The 15,574-nt window shown below is 48.9% G+C and overlaps 28 non-coding genes across 28 annotated transcripts; all 28 read right to left on the reverse strand.

Annotated features, from left to right (window-relative positions):
* Positions 1 to 45: 45 nt before the first annotated feature.
* TRNAY-GUA (transfer RNA tyrosine (anticodon GUA)) lies at positions 46 to 131 on the reverse strand. Its single transcript is given in 2 exon segments — positions 46 to 81; positions 95 to 131. It is a non-coding gene; the product is annotated as a tRNA-Tyr (tRNA).
* A 100-nt stretch (positions 132 to 231) lies between these two features.
* Positions 232 to 304, reverse strand: TRNAA-AGC (transfer RNA alanine (anticodon AGC)). Its single transcript has one exon. It is a non-coding gene; the product is annotated as a tRNA-Ala (tRNA).
* Positions 305 to 999: 695 nt separating this feature from the next.
* Positions 1,000 to 1,085, reverse strand: TRNAY-GUA (transfer RNA tyrosine (anticodon GUA)). Its single transcript is given in 2 exon segments — positions 1,000 to 1,035; positions 1,049 to 1,085. It is a non-coding gene; the product is annotated as a tRNA-Tyr (tRNA).
* Positions 1,086 to 1,185: 100 nt separating this feature from the next.
* Positions 1,186 to 1,258, reverse strand: TRNAA-AGC (transfer RNA alanine (anticodon AGC)). Its single transcript has one exon. It is a non-coding gene; the product is annotated as a tRNA-Ala (tRNA).
* Positions 1,259 to 2,038: 780 nt separating this feature from the next.
* On the reverse strand, positions 2,039 to 2,124 carry TRNAY-GUA (transfer RNA tyrosine (anticodon GUA)). Its single transcript is given in 2 exon segments — positions 2,039 to 2,074; positions 2,088 to 2,124. It is a non-coding gene; the product is annotated as a tRNA-Tyr (tRNA).
* A 100-nt stretch (positions 2,125 to 2,224) lies between these two features.
* Positions 2,225 to 2,297, reverse strand: TRNAA-AGC (transfer RNA alanine (anticodon AGC)). The gene has a single exon. It is a non-coding gene; the product is annotated as a tRNA-Ala (tRNA).
* Positions 2,298 to 2,992: 695 nt separating this feature from the next.
* Positions 2,993 to 3,078, reverse strand: TRNAY-GUA (transfer RNA tyrosine (anticodon GUA)). Its single transcript is given in 2 exon segments — positions 2,993 to 3,028; positions 3,042 to 3,078. It is a non-coding gene; the product is annotated as a tRNA-Tyr (tRNA).
* Positions 3,079 to 3,178: 100 nt separating this feature from the next.
* TRNAA-AGC (transfer RNA alanine (anticodon AGC)) lies at positions 3,179 to 3,251 on the reverse strand. The gene has a single exon. It is a non-coding gene; the product is annotated as a tRNA-Ala (tRNA).
* Positions 3,252 to 3,947: 696 nt separating this feature from the next.
* Positions 3,948 to 4,033, reverse strand: TRNAY-GUA (transfer RNA tyrosine (anticodon GUA)). The gene is given in 2 exon segments: positions 3,948 to 3,983; positions 3,997 to 4,033. It is a non-coding gene; the product is annotated as a tRNA-Tyr (tRNA).
* A 100-nt stretch (positions 4,034 to 4,133) lies between these two features.
* On the reverse strand, positions 4,134 to 4,206 carry TRNAA-AGC (transfer RNA alanine (anticodon AGC)). Its single transcript has one exon. It is a non-coding gene; the product is annotated as a tRNA-Ala (tRNA).
* A 696-nt stretch (positions 4,207 to 4,902) lies between these two features.
* Positions 4,903 to 4,988, reverse strand: TRNAY-GUA (transfer RNA tyrosine (anticodon GUA)). Its single transcript is given in 2 exon segments — positions 4,903 to 4,938; positions 4,952 to 4,988. It is a non-coding gene; the product is annotated as a tRNA-Tyr (tRNA).
* Positions 4,989 to 5,088: 100 nt separating this feature from the next.
* TRNAA-AGC (transfer RNA alanine (anticodon AGC)) lies at positions 5,089 to 5,161 on the reverse strand. Its single transcript has one exon. It is a non-coding gene; the product is annotated as a tRNA-Ala (tRNA).
* Positions 5,162 to 5,847: 686 nt separating this feature from the next.
* On the reverse strand, positions 5,848 to 5,933 carry TRNAY-GUA (transfer RNA tyrosine (anticodon GUA)). The gene is given in 2 exon segments: positions 5,848 to 5,883; positions 5,897 to 5,933. It is a non-coding gene; the product is annotated as a tRNA-Tyr (tRNA).
* A 100-nt stretch (positions 5,934 to 6,033) lies between these two features.
* Positions 6,034 to 6,106, reverse strand: TRNAA-AGC (transfer RNA alanine (anticodon AGC)). The gene has a single exon. It is a non-coding gene; the product is annotated as a tRNA-Ala (tRNA).
* A 695-nt stretch (positions 6,107 to 6,801) lies between these two features.
* Positions 6,802 to 6,887, reverse strand: TRNAY-GUA (transfer RNA tyrosine (anticodon GUA)). The gene is given in 2 exon segments: positions 6,802 to 6,837; positions 6,851 to 6,887. It is a non-coding gene; the product is annotated as a tRNA-Tyr (tRNA).
* A 100-nt stretch (positions 6,888 to 6,987) lies between these two features.
* On the reverse strand, positions 6,988 to 7,060 carry TRNAA-AGC (transfer RNA alanine (anticodon AGC)). Its single transcript has one exon. It is a non-coding gene; the product is annotated as a tRNA-Ala (tRNA).
* A 695-nt stretch (positions 7,061 to 7,755) lies between these two features.
* TRNAY-GUA (transfer RNA tyrosine (anticodon GUA)) lies at positions 7,756 to 7,841 on the reverse strand. Its single transcript is given in 2 exon segments — positions 7,756 to 7,791; positions 7,805 to 7,841. It is a non-coding gene; the product is annotated as a tRNA-Tyr (tRNA).
* Positions 7,842 to 7,941: 100 nt separating this feature from the next.
* On the reverse strand, positions 7,942 to 8,014 carry TRNAA-AGC (transfer RNA alanine (anticodon AGC)). Its single transcript has one exon. It is a non-coding gene; the product is annotated as a tRNA-Ala (tRNA).
* A 695-nt stretch (positions 8,015 to 8,709) lies between these two features.
* Positions 8,710 to 8,795, reverse strand: TRNAY-GUA (transfer RNA tyrosine (anticodon GUA)). The gene is given in 2 exon segments: positions 8,710 to 8,745; positions 8,759 to 8,795. It is a non-coding gene; the product is annotated as a tRNA-Tyr (tRNA).
* A 100-nt stretch (positions 8,796 to 8,895) lies between these two features.
* TRNAA-AGC (transfer RNA alanine (anticodon AGC)) lies at positions 8,896 to 8,968 on the reverse strand. The gene has a single exon. It is a non-coding gene; the product is annotated as a tRNA-Ala (tRNA).
* Positions 8,969 to 9,934: 966 nt separating this feature from the next.
* On the reverse strand, positions 9,935 to 10,007 carry TRNAA-AGC (transfer RNA alanine (anticodon AGC)). Its single transcript has one exon. It is a non-coding gene; the product is annotated as a tRNA-Ala (tRNA).
* Positions 10,008 to 10,888: 881 nt separating this feature from the next.
* On the reverse strand, positions 10,889 to 10,961 carry TRNAA-AGC (transfer RNA alanine (anticodon AGC)). Its single transcript has one exon. It is a non-coding gene; the product is annotated as a tRNA-Ala (tRNA).
* A 692-nt stretch (positions 10,962 to 11,653) lies between these two features.
* Positions 11,654 to 11,739, reverse strand: TRNAY-GUA (transfer RNA tyrosine (anticodon GUA)). Its single transcript is given in 2 exon segments — positions 11,654 to 11,689; positions 11,703 to 11,739. It is a non-coding gene; the product is annotated as a tRNA-Tyr (tRNA).
* An 865-nt stretch (positions 11,740 to 12,604) lies between these two features.
* Positions 12,605 to 12,690, reverse strand: TRNAY-GUA (transfer RNA tyrosine (anticodon GUA)). The gene is given in 2 exon segments: positions 12,605 to 12,640; positions 12,654 to 12,690. It is a non-coding gene; the product is annotated as a tRNA-Tyr (tRNA).
* Positions 12,691 to 13,556: 866 nt separating this feature from the next.
* TRNAY-GUA (transfer RNA tyrosine (anticodon GUA)) lies at positions 13,557 to 13,642 on the reverse strand. The gene is given in 2 exon segments: positions 13,557 to 13,592; positions 13,606 to 13,642. It is a non-coding gene; the product is annotated as a tRNA-Tyr (tRNA).
* Positions 13,643 to 13,742: 100 nt separating this feature from the next.
* TRNAA-AGC (transfer RNA alanine (anticodon AGC)) lies at positions 13,743 to 13,815 on the reverse strand. The gene has a single exon. It is a non-coding gene; the product is annotated as a tRNA-Ala (tRNA).
* A 694-nt stretch (positions 13,816 to 14,509) lies between these two features.
* Positions 14,510 to 14,595, reverse strand: TRNAY-GUA (transfer RNA tyrosine (anticodon GUA)). Its single transcript is given in 2 exon segments — positions 14,510 to 14,545; positions 14,559 to 14,595. It is a non-coding gene; the product is annotated as a tRNA-Tyr (tRNA).
* An 868-nt stretch (positions 14,596 to 15,463) lies between these two features.
* TRNAY-GUA (transfer RNA tyrosine (anticodon GUA)) lies at positions 15,464 to 15,549 on the reverse strand. Its single transcript is given in 2 exon segments — positions 15,464 to 15,499; positions 15,513 to 15,549. It is a non-coding gene; the product is annotated as a tRNA-Tyr (tRNA).
* Between the last annotated feature and the right edge of the window lie 25 nt (positions 15,550 to 15,574).

Raw genomic sequence — 15,574 nt, forward strand, 5'->3', positions numbered from 1 at the left:
AGCCTCCAAGTTGAAGCATGCAAGGTTATCGGACACTCAAAAGCATCCTTCGAGCCGGAATCGAACCAGCGACCTAAGGATTGCTAACTAGCTACTACAGTCCTCCGCTCTACCAGCTGAGCTATCGAAGGTTTAGCCAGATATGCGTGCAGCTGCTTCCTAGGTTTTTGTGTCAGTGCCAACTAAAAAGAAGTTGGCCCTTCATTTGAAGGTAGTGCCAAGTGGAAGTTTTGGAGGATGCGGGCATCGATCCCGCTACCTCTCGCATGCTAAGCGAGCGCTCTACCATTTGAGCTAATCCCCCTCTACGGTTGCTGGCTTCTGGCACTCGGGTCACACCGCAGTCATGTTATCATGCCTAAACCAAGCTTTGACCATGGGAGAAGAAAGGTTTCTTTTTTTTTTTTTTTTTTTTTTAAGTGTGGATTTTTTGGTGCCTTGAAATATAAAGGACAGTGGAATTTGCTGGGCTTTGGGTGGCCTGAAAGAACGAGACAGTGAATTTTTGGGGTACCTTTTTCCTGGGAGCATGAAAAATACAAAACTCTGCGCCTAGCAGAGGATGGTTTCGATCCATCGACCTCTGGGTTATGGGCCCAGCACGCTCCCGCTGCGCCACTCTGCTGCTGCTTAAACCTCTCTTACGAGAAGCCACATTACCGTCTGACTGTTGTCAAGCCACTAACGAAGCAGAAGAGTTGGCTTTAGTCACACTAGGGGTGAGAGTTGCATTTTCACGATTGAGAAGTGGTGCGAATTCTATGGCGTTGGTGGTATAGTGGTGAGCATAGCTGCCTTCCAAGCAGTTGACCCGGGTTCGATTCCCGGCCAACGCATTGTTTCTCTTGTTTTGAAGTATTCTTGTTAACACTCTCTCCAGAGGCCAATGGTTGTGCGGTCAGGCTCAAAAAGAGTGCGGCCAGGAGGTATGCAGCTGCAAAGTCTGTGCAAGAGAGCCTCCAAGTTGAAGCATGCAAGGTTATCGGACACTCAAAAGCATCCTTCGAGCCGGAATCGAACCAGCGACCTAAGGATTGCTAACTAGCTACTACAGTCCTCCGCTCTACCAGCTGAGCTATCGAAGGTTTAGCCAGATATGCCTGCAGCTGCTTCCTAGGTTTTTGTGTCAGTGCCAACTAAAAAGAAGTTGGCCCTTCATTTGAAGGTAGTGCCAAGTGGAAGTTTTGGAGGATGCGGGCATCGATCCCGCTACCTCTCGCATGCTAAGCGAGCGCTCTACCATTTGAGCTAATCCCCCTCTACGGTTGCTGGCTTCTGGCACTCGGGTCACACCGCAGTCATGTTATCATGCCTAAACCAAGCTTTGACCATGGGAGAAGAAAGGTTTCTTTTTTTTTGTTTTTTTTTTTTTTTTTTTAAGTGTGGATTTTTTGGTGTCTTGAAATATAAAGGACAGTGGAGTTTGCTGGGCTTTGGGTGGCCTGAAAGAACGAGACAGTGAATTTTTGGGGTACCTTTTTCCTGGGAGCATGAAAAATACAAAACTCTGCGCCTAGCAGAGGATGGTTTCGATCCATCGACCTCTGGGTTATGGGCCCAGCACGCTCCCGCTGCGCCACTCTGCTGCTGCTTAAACCTCTCTTACGAGAAGCCATCGACCTCTGGGTTATGGGCCCAGCACGCTCCCGCTGCGCCACTCTGCTGCTGCTTAAACCTCTCTTACGAGAAGCCACATTACCGTCTGACTGTTGTCAAGCCACTAACGAAGCAGAAGAGTTGGCTTTAGTCACACTAGGGGTGAGAGTTGCATTTTCACGATTGAGAAGTGGTGCGAATTCTATGGCGTTGGTGGTATAGTGGTGAGCATAGCTGCCTTCCAAGCAGTTGACCCGGGTTCGATTCCCGGCCAACGCATTGTTTCTCTTGTTTTGAAGTATTCTTGTTAACACTCTCTCCAGAGGCCAATGGTTGTGCGGTCAGGCTCAAAAAGAGTGCGGCCAGGAGGTATGCAGCTGCAAAGTCTGTGCAAGAGAGCCTCCAAGTTGAAGCATGCAAGGTTATCGGACACTCAAAAGCATCCTTCGAGCCGGAATCGAACCAGCGACCTAAGGATTGCTAACTAGCTACTACAGTCCTCCGCTCTACCAGCTGAGCTATCGAAGGTTTAGCCAGATATGCGTGCAGCTGCTTCCTAGGTTTTTGTGTCAGTGCCAACTAAAAAGAAGTTGGCCCTTCATTTGAAGGTAGTGCCAAGTGGAAGTTTTGGAGGATGCGGGCATCGATCCCGCTACCTCTCGCATGCTAAGCGAGCGCTCTACCATTTGAGCTAATCCCCCTCTACGGTTGCTGGCTTCTGGCACTCGGGTCACACCGCAGTCATGTTATTATGCCTAAACCAAGCTTTGACCATGGGAGAAGAAAGGTTTCTTTTTTTTTTTTTTTTTTTTTTAAGTGTGGATTTTTTGGTGCCTTGAAATATAAAGGACAGTGGAGTTTGCTGGGCTTTGGGTGGCCTGAAAGAACGAGACAGTGAATTTTTGGGGTACCTTTTTCCTGGGAGCATGAAAAATACAAAACTCTGCGCCTAGCAGAGGATGGTTTCGATCCATCGACCTCTGGGTTATGGGCCCAGCACGCTCCCGCTGCGCCACTCTGCTGCTGCTTAAACCTCTCTTACGAGAAGCCACATTACCGTCTGACTGTTGTCAAGCCACTAACGAAGCAGAAGAGTTGGCTTTAGTCACACTAGGGGTGAGAGTTGCATTTTCACGATTGAGAAGTGGTGCGAATTCTATGGCGTTGGTGGTATAGTGGTGAGCATAGCTGCCTTCCAAGCAGTTGACCCGGGTTCGATTCCCGGCCAACGCATTGTTTCTCTTGTTTTGAAGTATTCTTGTTAACACTCTCTCCAGAGGCCAATGGTTGTGCGGTCAGGCTCAAAAAGAGTGCGGCCAGGAGGTATGCAGCTGCAAAGTCTGTGCAAGAGAGCCTCCAAGTTGAAGCATGCAAGGTTATCGGACACTCAAAAGCATCCTTCGAGCCGGAATCGAACCAGCGACCTAAGGATTGCTAACTAGCTACTACAGTCCTCCGCTCTACCAGCTGAGCTATCGAAGGTTTAGCCAGATATGCGTGCAGCTGCTTCCTAGGTTTTTGTGTCAGTGCCAACTAAAAAGAAGTTGGCCCTTCATTTGAAGGTAGTGCCAAGTGGAAGTTTTGGAGGATGCGGGCATCGATCCCGCTACCTCTCGCATGCTAAGCGAGCGCTCTACCATTTGAGCTAATCCCCCTCTACGGTTGCTGGCTTCTGGCACTCGGGTCACACCGCAGTCATGTTATTATGCCTAAACCAAGCTTTGACCATGGGAGAAGAAAGGTTTCTTTTTTTTTTTTTTTTTTTTTTTAAGTGTGGATTTTTTGGTGCCTTGAAATATAAAGGACAGTGGAGTTTGCTGGGCTTTGGGTGGCCTGAAAGAACGAGACAGTGAATTTTTGGGGTACCTTTTTCCTGGGAGCATGAAAAATACAAAACTCTGCGCCTAGCAGAGGATGGTTTCGATCCATCGACCTCTGGGTTATGGGCCCAGCACGCTCCCGCTGCGCCACTCTGCTGCTGCTTAAACCTCTCTTACGAGAAGCCACATTACCGTCTGACTGTTGTCAAGCCACTAACGAAGCAGAAGAGTTGGCTTTAGTCACACTAGGGGTGAGAGTTGCATTTTCACGATTGAGAAGTGGTGCGAATTCTATGGCGTTGGTGGTATAGTGGTGAGCATAGCTGCCTTCCAAGCAGTTGACCCGGGTTCGATTCCCGGCCAACGCATTGTTTCTCTTGTTTTGAAGTATTCTTGTTAACACTCTCTCCAGAGGCCAATGGTTGTGCGGTCAGGCTCAAAAAGAGTGCGGCCAGGAGGTATGCAGCTGCAAAGTCTGTGCAAGAGAGCCTCCAAGTTGAAGCATGCAAGGTTATCGGACACTCAAAAGCATCCTTCGAGCCGGAATCGAACCAGCGACCTAAGGATTGCTAACTAGCTACTACAGTCCTCCGCTCTACCAGCTGAGCTATCGAAGGTTTAGCCAGATATGCGTGCAGCTGCTTCCTAGGTTTTTGTGTCAGTGCCAACTAAAAAGAAGTTGGCCCTTCATTTGAAGGTAGTGCCAAGTGGAAGTTTTGGAGGATGCGGGCATCGATCCCGCTACCTCTCGCATGCTAAGCGAGCGCTCTACCATTTGAGCTAATCCCCCTCTACGGTTGCTGGCTTCTGGCACTCGGGTCACACCGCAGTCATGTTATTATGCCTAAACCAAGCTTTGACCATGGGAGAAGAAAGGTTTCTTTTTTTTTTTTTTTTTTTTTTTAAGTGTGGATTTTTTGGTGCCTTGAAATATAAAGGACAGTGGAGTTTGCTGGGCTTTGGGTGGCCTGAAAGAACGAGACAGTGAATTTTTGGGGTACCTTTTTCCTGGGAGCATGAAAAATACAAAACTCTGCGCCTAGCAGAGGATGGTTTCGATCCATCGACCTCTGGGTTATGGGCCCAGCACGCTCCCGCTGCGCCACTCTGCTGCTGCTTAAACCTCTCTTACGAGAAGCCACATTACCGTCTGACTGTTGTCAAGCCACTAACGAAGCAGAAGAGTTGGCTTTAGTCACACTAGGGGTGAGAGTTGCATTTTCACGATTGAGAAGTGGTGCGAATTCTATGGCGTTGGTGGTATAGTGGTGAGCATAGCTGCCTTCCAAGCAGTTGACCCGGGTTCGATTCCCGGCCAACGCATTGTTTCTCTTGTTTTGAAGTATTCTTGTTAACACTCTCTCCAGAGGCCAATGGTTGTGCGGTCAGGCTCAAAAAGAGTGCGGCCAGGAGGTATGCAGCTGCAAAGTCTGTGCAAGAGAGCCTCCAAGTTGAAGCATGCAAGGTTATCGGACACTCAAAAGCATCCTTCGAGCCGGAATCGAACCAGCGACCTAAGGATTGCTAACTAGCTACTACAGTCCTCCGCTCTACCAGCTGAGCTATCGAAGGTTTAGCCAGATATGCGTGCAGCTGCTTCCTAGGTTTTTGTGTCAGTGCCAACTAAAAAGAAGTTGGCCCTTCATTTGAAGGTAGTGCCAAGTGGAAGTTTTGGAGGATGCGGGCATCGATCCCGCTACCTCTCGCATGCTAAGCGAGCGCTCTACCATTTGAGCTAATCCCCCTCTACAGTTGCTGGCTTCTGGCACTCGGGTCACACCGCAGTCATGTTATTATGCCTAAACCAAGCTTTGACCATGGGAGAAGAAAGGTTTCTTTTTTTTTTTTTAAGTGTGGATTTTTTGGTGCCTTGAAATATAAAGGACAGTGGAGTTTGCTGGGCTTTGGGTGGCCTGAAAGAACGAGACAGTGAATTTTTGGGGTACCTTTTTCCTGGGAGCATGAAAAATACAAAACTCTGCGCCTAGCAGAGGATGGTTTCGATCCATCGACCTCTGGGTTATGGGCCCAGCACGCTCCCGCTGCGCCACTCTGCTGCTGCTTAAACCTCTCTTACGAGAAGCCACATTACCGTCTGACTGTTGTCAAGCCACTAACGAAGCAGAAGAGTTGGCTTTAGTCACACTAGGGGTGAGAGTTGCATTTTCACGATTGAGAAGTGGTGCGAATTCTATGGCGTTGGTGGTATAGTGGTGAGCATAGCTGCCTTCCAAGCAGTTGACCCGGGTTCGATTCCCGGCCAACGCATTGTTTCTCTTGTTTTGAAGTATTCTTGTTAACACTCTCTCCAGAGGCCAATGGTTGTGCGGTCAGGCTTAAAAAGAGTGCGGCCAGGAGGTATGCAGCTGCAAAGTCTGTGCAAGAGAGCCTCCAAGTTGAAGCATGCAAGGTTATCGGACACTCAAAAGCATCCTTCGAGCCGGAATCGAACCAGCGACCTAAGGATTGCTAACTAGCTACTACAGTCCTCCGCTCTACCAGCTGAGCTATCGAAGGTTTAGCCAGATATGCGTGCAGCTGCTTCCTAGGTTTTTGTGTCAGTGCCAACTAAAAAGAAGTTGGCCCTTCATTTGAAGGTAGTGCCAAGTGGAAGTTTTGGAGGATGCGGGCATCGATCCCGCTACCTCTCGCATGCTAAGCGAGCGCTCTACCATTTGAGCTAATCCCCCTCTACGGTTGCTGGCTTCTGGCACTCGGGTCACACCGCAGTCATGTTATTATGCCTAAACCAAGCTTTGACCATGGGAGAAGAAAGGTTTCTTTTTTTTTTTTTTTTTTTTTTAAGTGTGGATTTTTTGGTGCCTTGAAATATAAAGGACAGTGGAGTTTGCTGGGCTTTGGGTGGCCTGAAAGAACGAGACAGTGAATTTTTGGGGTACCTTTTTCCTGGGAGCATGAAAAATACAAAACTCTGCGCCTAGCAGAGGATGGTTTCGATCCATCGACCTCTGGGTTATGGGCCCAGCACGCTCCCGCTGCGCCACTCTGCTGCTGCTTAAACCTCTCTTACGAGAAGCCACATTACCGTCTGACTGTTGTCAAGCCACTAACGAAGCAGAAGAGTTGGCTTTAGTCACACTAGGGGTGAGAGTTGCATTTTCACGATTGAGAAGTGGTGCGAATTCTATGGCGTTGGTGGTATAGTGGTGAGCATAGCTGCCTTCCAAGCAGTTGACCCGGGTTCGATTCCCGGCCAACGCATTGTTTCTCTTGTTTTGAAGTATTCTTGTTAACACTCTCTCCAGAGGCCAATGGTTGTGCGGTCAGGCTTAAAAAGAGTGCGGCCAGGAGGTATGCAGCTGCAAAGTCTGTGCAAGAGAGCCTCCAAGTTGAAGCATGCAAGGTTATCGGACACTCAAAAGCATCCTTCGAGCCGGAATCGAACCAGCGACCTAAGGATTGCTAACTAGCTACTACAGTCCTCCGCTCTACCAGCTGAGCTATCGAAGGTTTAGCCAGATATGCGTGCAGCTGCTTCCTAGGTTTTTGTGTCAGTGCCAACTAAAAAGAAGTTGGCCCTTCATTTGAAGGTAGTGCCAAGTGGAAGTTTTGGAGGATGCGGGCATCGATCCCGCTACCTCTCGCATGCTAAGCGAGCGCTCTACCATTTGAGCTAATCCCCCTCTACGGTTGCTGGCTTCTGGCACTCGGGTCACACCGCAGTCATGTTATTATGCCTAAACCAAGCTTTGACCATGGGAGAAGAAAGGTTTCTTTTTTTTTTTTTTTTTTTTTTAAGTGTGGATTTTTTGGTGCCTTGAAATATAAAGGACAGTGGAGTTTGCTGGGCTTTGGGTGGCCTGAAAGAACGAGACAGTGAATTTTTGGGGTACCTTTTTCCTGGGAGCATGAAAAATACAAAACTCTGCGCCTAGCAGAGGATGGTTTCGATCCATCGACCTCTGGGTTATGGGCCCAGCACGCTCCCGCTGCGCCACTCTGCTGCTGCTTAAACCTCTCTTACGAGAAGCCACATTACCGTCTGACTGTTGTCAAGCCACTAACGAAGCAGAAGAGTTGGCTTTAGTCACACTAGGGGTGAGAGTTGCATTTTCACGATTGAGAAGTGGTGCGAATTCTATGGCGTTGGTGGTATAGTGGTGAGCATAGCTGCCTTCCAAGCAGTTGACCCGGGTTCGATTCCCGGCCAACGCATTGTTTCTCTTGTTTTGAAGTATTCTTGTTAACACTCTCTCCAGAGGCCAATGGTTGTGCGGTCAGGCTCAAAAAGAGTGCGGCCAGGAGGTATGCAGCTGCAAAGTCTGTGCAAGAGAGCCTCCAAGTTGAAGCATGCAAGGTTATCGGACACTCAAAAGCATCCTTCGAGCCGGAATCGAACCAGCGACCTAAGGATTGCTAACTAGCTACTACAGTCCTCCGCTCTACCAGCTGAGCTATCGAAGGTTTAGCCAGATATGCGTGCAGCTGCTTCCTAGGTTTTTGTGTCAGTGCCAACTAAAAAGAAGTTGGCCCTTCATTTGAAGGTAGTGCCAAGTGGAAGTTTTGGAGGATGCGGGCATCGATCCCGCTACCTCTCGCATGCTAAGCGAGCGCTCTACCATTTGAGCTAATCCCCCTCTACGGTTGCTGGCTTCTGGCACTCGGGTCACACCGCAGTCATGTTATCATGCCTAAACCAAGCTTTGACCATGGGAGAAGAAAGGTTTCTTTTTTTTTTTTTTTTTTTTTTAAGTGTGGATTTTTTGGTGCCTTGAAATATAAAGGACAGTGGAATTTGCTGGGCTTTGGGTGGCCTGAAAGAACGAGACAGTGAATTTTTGGGGTACCTTTTTCCTGGGAGCATGAAAAATACAAAACTCTGCGCCTAGCAGAGGATGGTTTCGATCCATCGACCTCTGGGTTATGGGCCCAGCACGCTCCCGCTGCGCCACTCTGCTGCTGCTTAAACCTCTCTTACGAGAAGCCACATTACCGTCTGACTGTTGTCAAGCCACTAACGAAGCAGAAGAGTTGGCTTTAGTCACACTAGGGGTGAGAGTTGCATTTTCACGATTGAGAAGTGGTGCGAATTCTATGGCGTTGGTGGTATAGTGGTGAGCATAGCTGCCTTCCAAGCAGTTGACCCGGGTTCGATTCCCGGCCAACGCATTGTTTCTCTTGTTTTGAAGTATTCTTGTTAACACTCTCTCCAGAGGCCAATGGTTGTGCGGTCAGGCTCAAAAAGAGTGCGGCCAGGAGGTATGCAGCTGCAAAGTCTGTGCAAGAGAGCCTCCAAGTTGAAGCATGCAAGGTTATCGGACACTCAAAAGCATCCTTCGAGCCGGAATCGAACCAGCGACCTAAGGATTGCTAACTAGCTACTACAGTCCTCCGCTCTACCAGCTGAGCTATCGAAGGTTTAGCCAGATATGCCTGCAGCTGCTTCCTAGGTTTTTGTGTCAGTGCCAACTAAAAAGAAGTTGGCCCTTCATTTGAAGGTAGTGCCAAGTGGAAGTTTTGGAGGATGCGGGCATCGATCCCGCTACCTCTCGCATGCTAAGCGAGCGCTCTACCATTTGAGCTAATCCCCCTCTACGGTTGCTGGCTTCTGGCACTCGGGTCACACCGCAGTCATGTTATCATGCCTAAACCAAGCTTTGACCATGGGAGAAGAAAGGTTTCTTTTTTTTTGTTTTTTTTTTTTTTTTTTTAAGTGTGGATTTTTTGGTGTCTTGAAATATAAAGGACAGTGGAGTTTGCTGGGCTTTGGGTGGCCTGAAAGAACGAGACAGTGAATTTTTGGGGTACCTTTTTCCTGGGAGCATGAAAAATACAAAACTCTGCGCCTAGCAGAGGATGGTTTCGATCCATCGACCTCTGGGTTATGGGCCCAGCACGCTCCCGCTGCGCCACTCTGCTGCTGCTTAAACCTCTCTTACGAGAAGCCATCGACCTCTGGGTTATGGGCCCAGCACGCTCCCGCTGCGCCACTCTGCTGCTGCTTAAACCTCTCTTACGAGAAGCCACATTACCGTCTGACTGTTGTCAAGCCACTAACGAAGCAGAAGAGTTGGCTTTAGTCACACTAGGGGTGAGAGTTGCATTTTCACGATTGAGAAGTGGTGCGAATTCTATGGCGTTGGTGGTATAGTGGTGAGCATAGCTGCCTTCCAAGCAGTTGACCCGGGTTCGATTCCCGGCCAACGCATTGTTTCTCTTGTTTTGAAGTATTCTTGTTAACACTCTCTCCAGAGGCCAATGGTTGTGCGGTCAGGCTCAAAAAGAGTGCGGCCAGGAGGTATGCAGCTGCAAAGTCTGTGCAAGAGAGCCTCCAAGTTGAAGCATGCAAGGTTATCGGACACTCAAAAGCATCCTTCGAGCCGGAATTGAACCAGCGACCTAAGGATTGCTAACTAGCTACTACAGTCCTCCGCTCTACCAGCTGAGCTATCGAAGGTTTAGCCAGATATGCGTGCAGCTGCTTCCTAGGTTTTTGTGTCAGTGCCAACTAAAAAGAAGTTGGCCCTTCATTTGAAGGTAGTGCCAAGTGGAAGTTTTGGAGGATGCGGGCATCGATCCCGCTCCCTCTCGCATGCTAAGCGAGCGCTCTACCATTTGAGCTAATCCCCCTCTACGGTTGCTGGCTTCTGGCACTCGGGTCACACCGCAGTCATGTTATCATGCCTAAACCAAGCTTTGACCATGGGAGAAGAAAGGTTTCTTTTTTTTTTTTTTTTTTTTTTAAGTGTGGATTTTTTGGTGCCTTGAAATATAAAGGACAGTGGAATTTGCTGGGCTTTGGGTGGCCTGAAAGAACGAGACAGTGAATTTTTGGGGTACCTTTTTCCTGGGAGCATGAAAAATACAAAACTCTGCGCCTAGCAGAGGATGGTTTCGATCCATCGACCTCTGGGTTATGGGCCCAGCACGCTCCCGCTGCGCCACTCTGCTGCTGCTTAAACCTCTCTTACGAGAAGCCACATTACCGTCTGACTGTTGTCAAGCCACTAACGAAGCAGAAGAGTTGGCTTTAGTCACACTAGGGGTGAGAGTTGCATTTTCACGATTGAGAAGTGGTGCGAATTCTATGGCGTTGGTGGTATAGTGGTGAGCATAGCTGCCTTCCAAGCAGTTGACCCGGGTTCGATTCCCGGCCAACGCATTGTTTCTCTTGTTTTGAAGTATTCTTGTTAACACTCTCTCCAGAGGCCAATGGTTGTGCGGTCAGGCTCAAAAAGAGTGCGGCCAGGAGGTATGCAGCTGCAAAGTCTGTGCAAGAGAGCCTCCAAGTTGAAGCATGCAAGGTTATCGGACACTCAAAAGCATCCTTCGAGCCGGAATTGAACCAGCGACCTAAGGATTGCTAACTAGCTACTACAGTCCTCCGCTCTACCAGCTGAGCTATCGAAGGTTTAGCCAGATATGCGTGCAGCTGCTTCCTAGGTTTTTGTGTCAGTGCCAACTAAAAAGAAGTTGGCCCTTCATTTGAAGGTAGTGCCAAGTGGAAGTTTTGGAGGATGCGGGCATCGATCCCGCTACCTCTCGCATGCTAAGCGAGCGCTCTACCATTTGAGCTAATCCCCCTCTACGGTTGCTGGCTTCTGGCACTCGGGTCACACCGCAGTCATGTTATTATGCCTAAACCAAGCTTTGACCATGGGAGAAGAAAGGTTTCTTTTTTTTTTTTTTTTTTTAAGTGTGGATTTTTTGGTGCCTTGAAATATAAAGGACAGTGGAGTTTGCTGGGCTTTGGGTGGCCTGAAAGAACGAGACAGTGAATTTTTGGGGTACCTTTTTCCTGGGAGCATGAAAAATACAAAACTCTGCGCCTAGCAGAGGATGGTTTCGATCCATCGACCTCTGGGTTATGGGCCCAGCACGCTCCCGCTGCGCCACTCTGCTGCTGCTTAAACCTCTCTTACGAGAAGCCACATTACCGTCTGACTGTTGTCAAGCCACTAACGAAGCAGAAGAGTTGGCTTTAGTCACACTAGGGGTGAGAGTTGCATTTTCACGATTGAGAAGTGGTGCGAATTCTATGGCGTTGGTGGTATAGTGGTGAGCATAGCTGCCTTCCAAGCAGTTGACCCGGGTTCGATTCCCGGCCAACGCATTGTTTCTCTTGTTTTGAAGTATTCTTGTTAACACTCTCTCCAGAGGCCAATGGTTGTGCGGTCAGGCTCAAAAAGAGTGCGGCCAGGAGGTATGCAGCTGCAAAGTCTGTGCAAGAGAGCCTCCAAGTTGAAGCATGCAAGGTTATCGGACACTCAAAAGCATCCTTCGAGCCGGAATCGAACCAGCGACCTAAGGATTGCTAACTAGCTACTACAGTCCTCCGCTCTACCAGCTGAGCTATCGAAGGTTTAGCCAGATATGCGTGCAGCTGCTTCCTAGGTTTTTGTGTCAGTGCCAACTAAAAAGAAGTTGGCCCTTCATTTGAAGGTAGGGCCAAGTGGAAGTTTTGGAGGATGCGGGCATCGATCCCGCTACCTCTCCCATGCTAAGCGAGCGCTCTACCATTTGAGCTAATCCCCCTCTACGGTTGCTGGCTTCTGGCACTCGGGTCACACCGCAGTCATGTTATCATGCCTAAACCAAGCTTTGACCATGGGAGAAGAAAGGTTTCTTTTTTTTTTTTTTTTTTTAAGTGTGGATTTTTTGGTGCCTTGAAATATAAAGGACAGTGGAGTTTGCTGGGCTTTGGGTGGCCTGAAAGAACGAGACAGTGAATTTTTGGGGTACCTTTTTCCTGGGAGCATGAAAAATACAAAACTCTGCGCCTAGCAGAGGATGGTTTCGATCCATCGACCTCTGGGTTATGGGCCCAGCACGCTCCCGCTGCGCCACTCTGCTGCTGCTTAAACCTCTCTTACGAGAAGCCACATTACCGTCTGACTGTTGTCAAGCCACTAACGAAGCAGAAGAGTTGGCTTTAGTCACACTAGGGGTGAGAGTTGCATTTTCACGATTGAGAAGTGGTGCAAATTCTATGGCGTTGGTGGTATAGTGGTGAGCATAGCTGCCTTCCAAGCAGTTGACCCGGGTTCGATTCCCGGCCAACGCATTGTTTCTCTTGTTTTGAAGTATTCTTGTTAACACTCTCTCCAGAGGCCAATGGTTGTGCGGTCAGGCTCAAAAAGAGTGCGGCCAGGAGGTATGCAGCTGCAAAGTCTGTGCAAGAGAGCCTCCAAGTTGAAGCATGCAAGGTTATCGGACACTCAAAAGCATCCTTCGAGCCGGAATCGAACCAGCGACCTAAGGATTGCTAACTAGCTACTACAGTCCTCCGCTCTACCAGCTGAGCTATCGAAGGTTTAGCCAGATATGCGTGCAGCTGCTTCCTAGGTTTTTGTGTCAGTGCCAACTAAAAAGAAGTTGGCCCTTCATTTGAAGGTAGGGCCAAGTGGAAGTTTTGGAGGATGCGGGCATCAATCCCGCTACCTCTCGCATGCTAAGCGAGCGCTCTACCATTTGAGCTAATCCCCCTCTACGGTTGCTGGCTTCTGGCACTCGGGTCACACCGCAGTCATGTTATCATGCCTAAACCAAGCTTTGACCATGGGAGAAGAAAGGTTTCTTTTTTTTTTTTTTTTTTTTAAGTGTGGATTTTTTGGTGCCTTGAAATATAAAGGACAGTGGAGTTTGCTGGGCTTTGGGTGGCCTGAAAGAACGAGACAGTGAATTTTTGGGGTACCTTTTTCCTGGGAGCATGAAAAATACAAAACTCTGCGCCTAGCAGAGGATGGTTTCGATCCATCGACCTCTGGGTTATGGGCCCAGCACGCTCCCGCTGCGCCACTCTGCTGCTGCTTAAACCTCTCTTACGAGAAGCCACATTACCGTCTGACTGTTGTCAAGCCACTAACGAAGCAGAAGAGTTGGCTTTAGTCACACTAGGGGTGAGAGTTGCATTTTCACGATTGAGAAGTGGTGCGAATTCTATGGCGTTGGTGGTATAGTGGTGAGCATAGCTGCCTTCCAAGCAGTTGACCCGGGTTCGATTCCCGGCCAACGCATTGTTTCTCTTGTTTTGAAGTATTCTTGTTAACACTCTCTCCAGAGGCCAATGGTTGTGCGGTCAGGCTCAAAAAGAGTGCGGCCAGGAGGTATGCAGCTGCAAAGTCTGTGCAAGAGAGCCTCCAAGTTGAAGCATGCAAGGTTATCGGACACTCAAAAGCATCCTTCGAGCCGGAATCGAACCAGCGACCTAAGGATTGCTAACTAGCTACTACAGTCCTCCGCTCTACCAGCTGAGCTATCGAAGGTTTAGCCAGATATGCGTGCAGCTGCTTCCTAGGTTTTTGTGTCAGTGCCAACTAAAAAGAAGTTGGCCCTTCATTTGAAGGTAGTGCCAAGTGGAAGTTTTGGAGGATGCGGGCATCGATCCCGCTACCTCTCGCATGCTAAGCGAGCGCTCTACCATTTGAGCTAATCCCCCTCTACGGTTGCTGGCTTCTGGCACTCGGGTCACACCGCAGTCATGTTATTATGCCTAAACCAAGCTTTGACCATGGGAGAAGAAAGGTTTCTTTTTTTTTTTTTTTTTTTTTAAGTGTGGATTTTTTGGTGCCTTGAAATATAAAGGACAGTGGAGTTTGCTGGGCTTTGGGTGGCCTGAAAGAACGAGACAGTGAATTTTTGGGGTACCTTTTTCCTGGGAGCATGAAAAATACAAAACTCTGCGCCTAGCAGAGGATGGTTTCGATCCATCGACCTCTGGGTTATGGGCCCAGCACGCTCCCGCTGCGCCACTCTGCTGCTGCTTAAACCTCTCTTACGAGAAGCCACATTACCGTCTGACTGTTGTCAAGCCACTAACGAAGCAGAAGAGTTGGCTTTAGTCACACTAGGGGTGAGAGTTGCATTTTCACGATTGAGAAGTGGTGCGAATTCTATGGCGTTGGTGGTATAGTGGTGAGCATAGCTGCCTTCCAAGCAGTTGACCTGGGTTCAATTCCCGGCCAACGCATTGTTTCTCTTGTTTTGAAGTATTCTTGTTAACACTCTCTCCAGAGGCCAATGGTTGTGCGGTCAGGCTCAAAAAGAGTGCGGCCAGGAGGTATGCAGCTGCAAAGTCTGTGCAAGAGAGCCTCCAAGTTGAAGCATGCAAGGTTATCGGACACTCAAAAGCATCCTTCGAGCCGGAATCGAACCAGCGACCTAAGGATTGCTAACTAGCTACTACAGTCCTCCGCTCTACCAGCTGAGCTATCGAAGGTTTAGCCAGATATGCGTGCAGCTGCTTCCTAGGTTTTTGTGTCAGTGCCAACTAAAAAGAAGTTGGCCCTTCATTTGAAGGTAGTGCCAAGTGGAAGTTTTGGAGGATGCGGGCATCGATGCCGCTACCTCTCGCATGCTAAGCGAGCGCTCTACCATTTGAGCTAATCCCCCTCTACGATTGCTGGCTTCTGGCACTCGGGTCACACCGCAGTCATGTTATTATGCCTAAACCAAGCTTTGACCATGGGAGAAGAAAGGTTTCTTTTTTTTTTTTTTTTTTTTTTAAGTGTGGATTTTTTGGTGCCTTGAAATATAAAGGACAGTGGAGTTTGCTGGGCTTTGGGTGGCCTGAAAGAACGAGACAGTGAATTTTTGGGGTACCTTTTTCCTGGGAGCATGAAAAATACAAAACTCTGCGCCTAGCAGAGGATGGTTTCGATCCATCGACCTCTGGGTTATGGGCCCAGCACGCTCCCGCTGCGCCACTCTGCTGCTGCTTAAACCTCTCTTACGAGAAGCCACATTACCGTCTGACTGTTGTCAAGCCACTAACGAAGCAGAAGAGTTGGCTTTAGTCACACTAGGGGTGAGAGTTGCATTTTCACGATTGAGAAGTGGTGCGAATTCTATGGCGTTGGTGGTATAGTGGTGAGCATAGCTGCCTTCCAAGCAGTTGACCCGGGTTCGATTCCCGGCCAACGCATTGTTTCTCTTGTTTTGAAGTATTCTTGTTAACACTCTCTCCAGAGGCCAATGGTTGTGCGGTCAGGCTCAAAAAGAGTGCGGCCAGGAGGTATGCAGCTGCAAAGTCTGTGCAAGAGAGCCTCCAAGTTGAAGCATGCAAGGTTATCGGACACTCAAAAGCATCCTTCGAGCCGGAATCGAACCAGCGACCTAAGGATTGCTAACTAGCTACTACAGTCCTCCGCTCTACCAGCTGAGCTATCGAAGGTTTAGCCAGATATGCGTGCAGCTGC

Source organism: Eleutherodactylus coqui, chromosome 1, assembly GCF_035609145.1.
Source record: "Eleutherodactylus coqui strain aEleCoq1 chromosome 1, aEleCoq1.hap1, whole genome shotgun sequence".
NCBI lineage: Eukaryota > Metazoa > Chordata > Amphibia > Anura > Eleutherodactylidae > Eleutherodactylus > Eleutherodactylus coqui.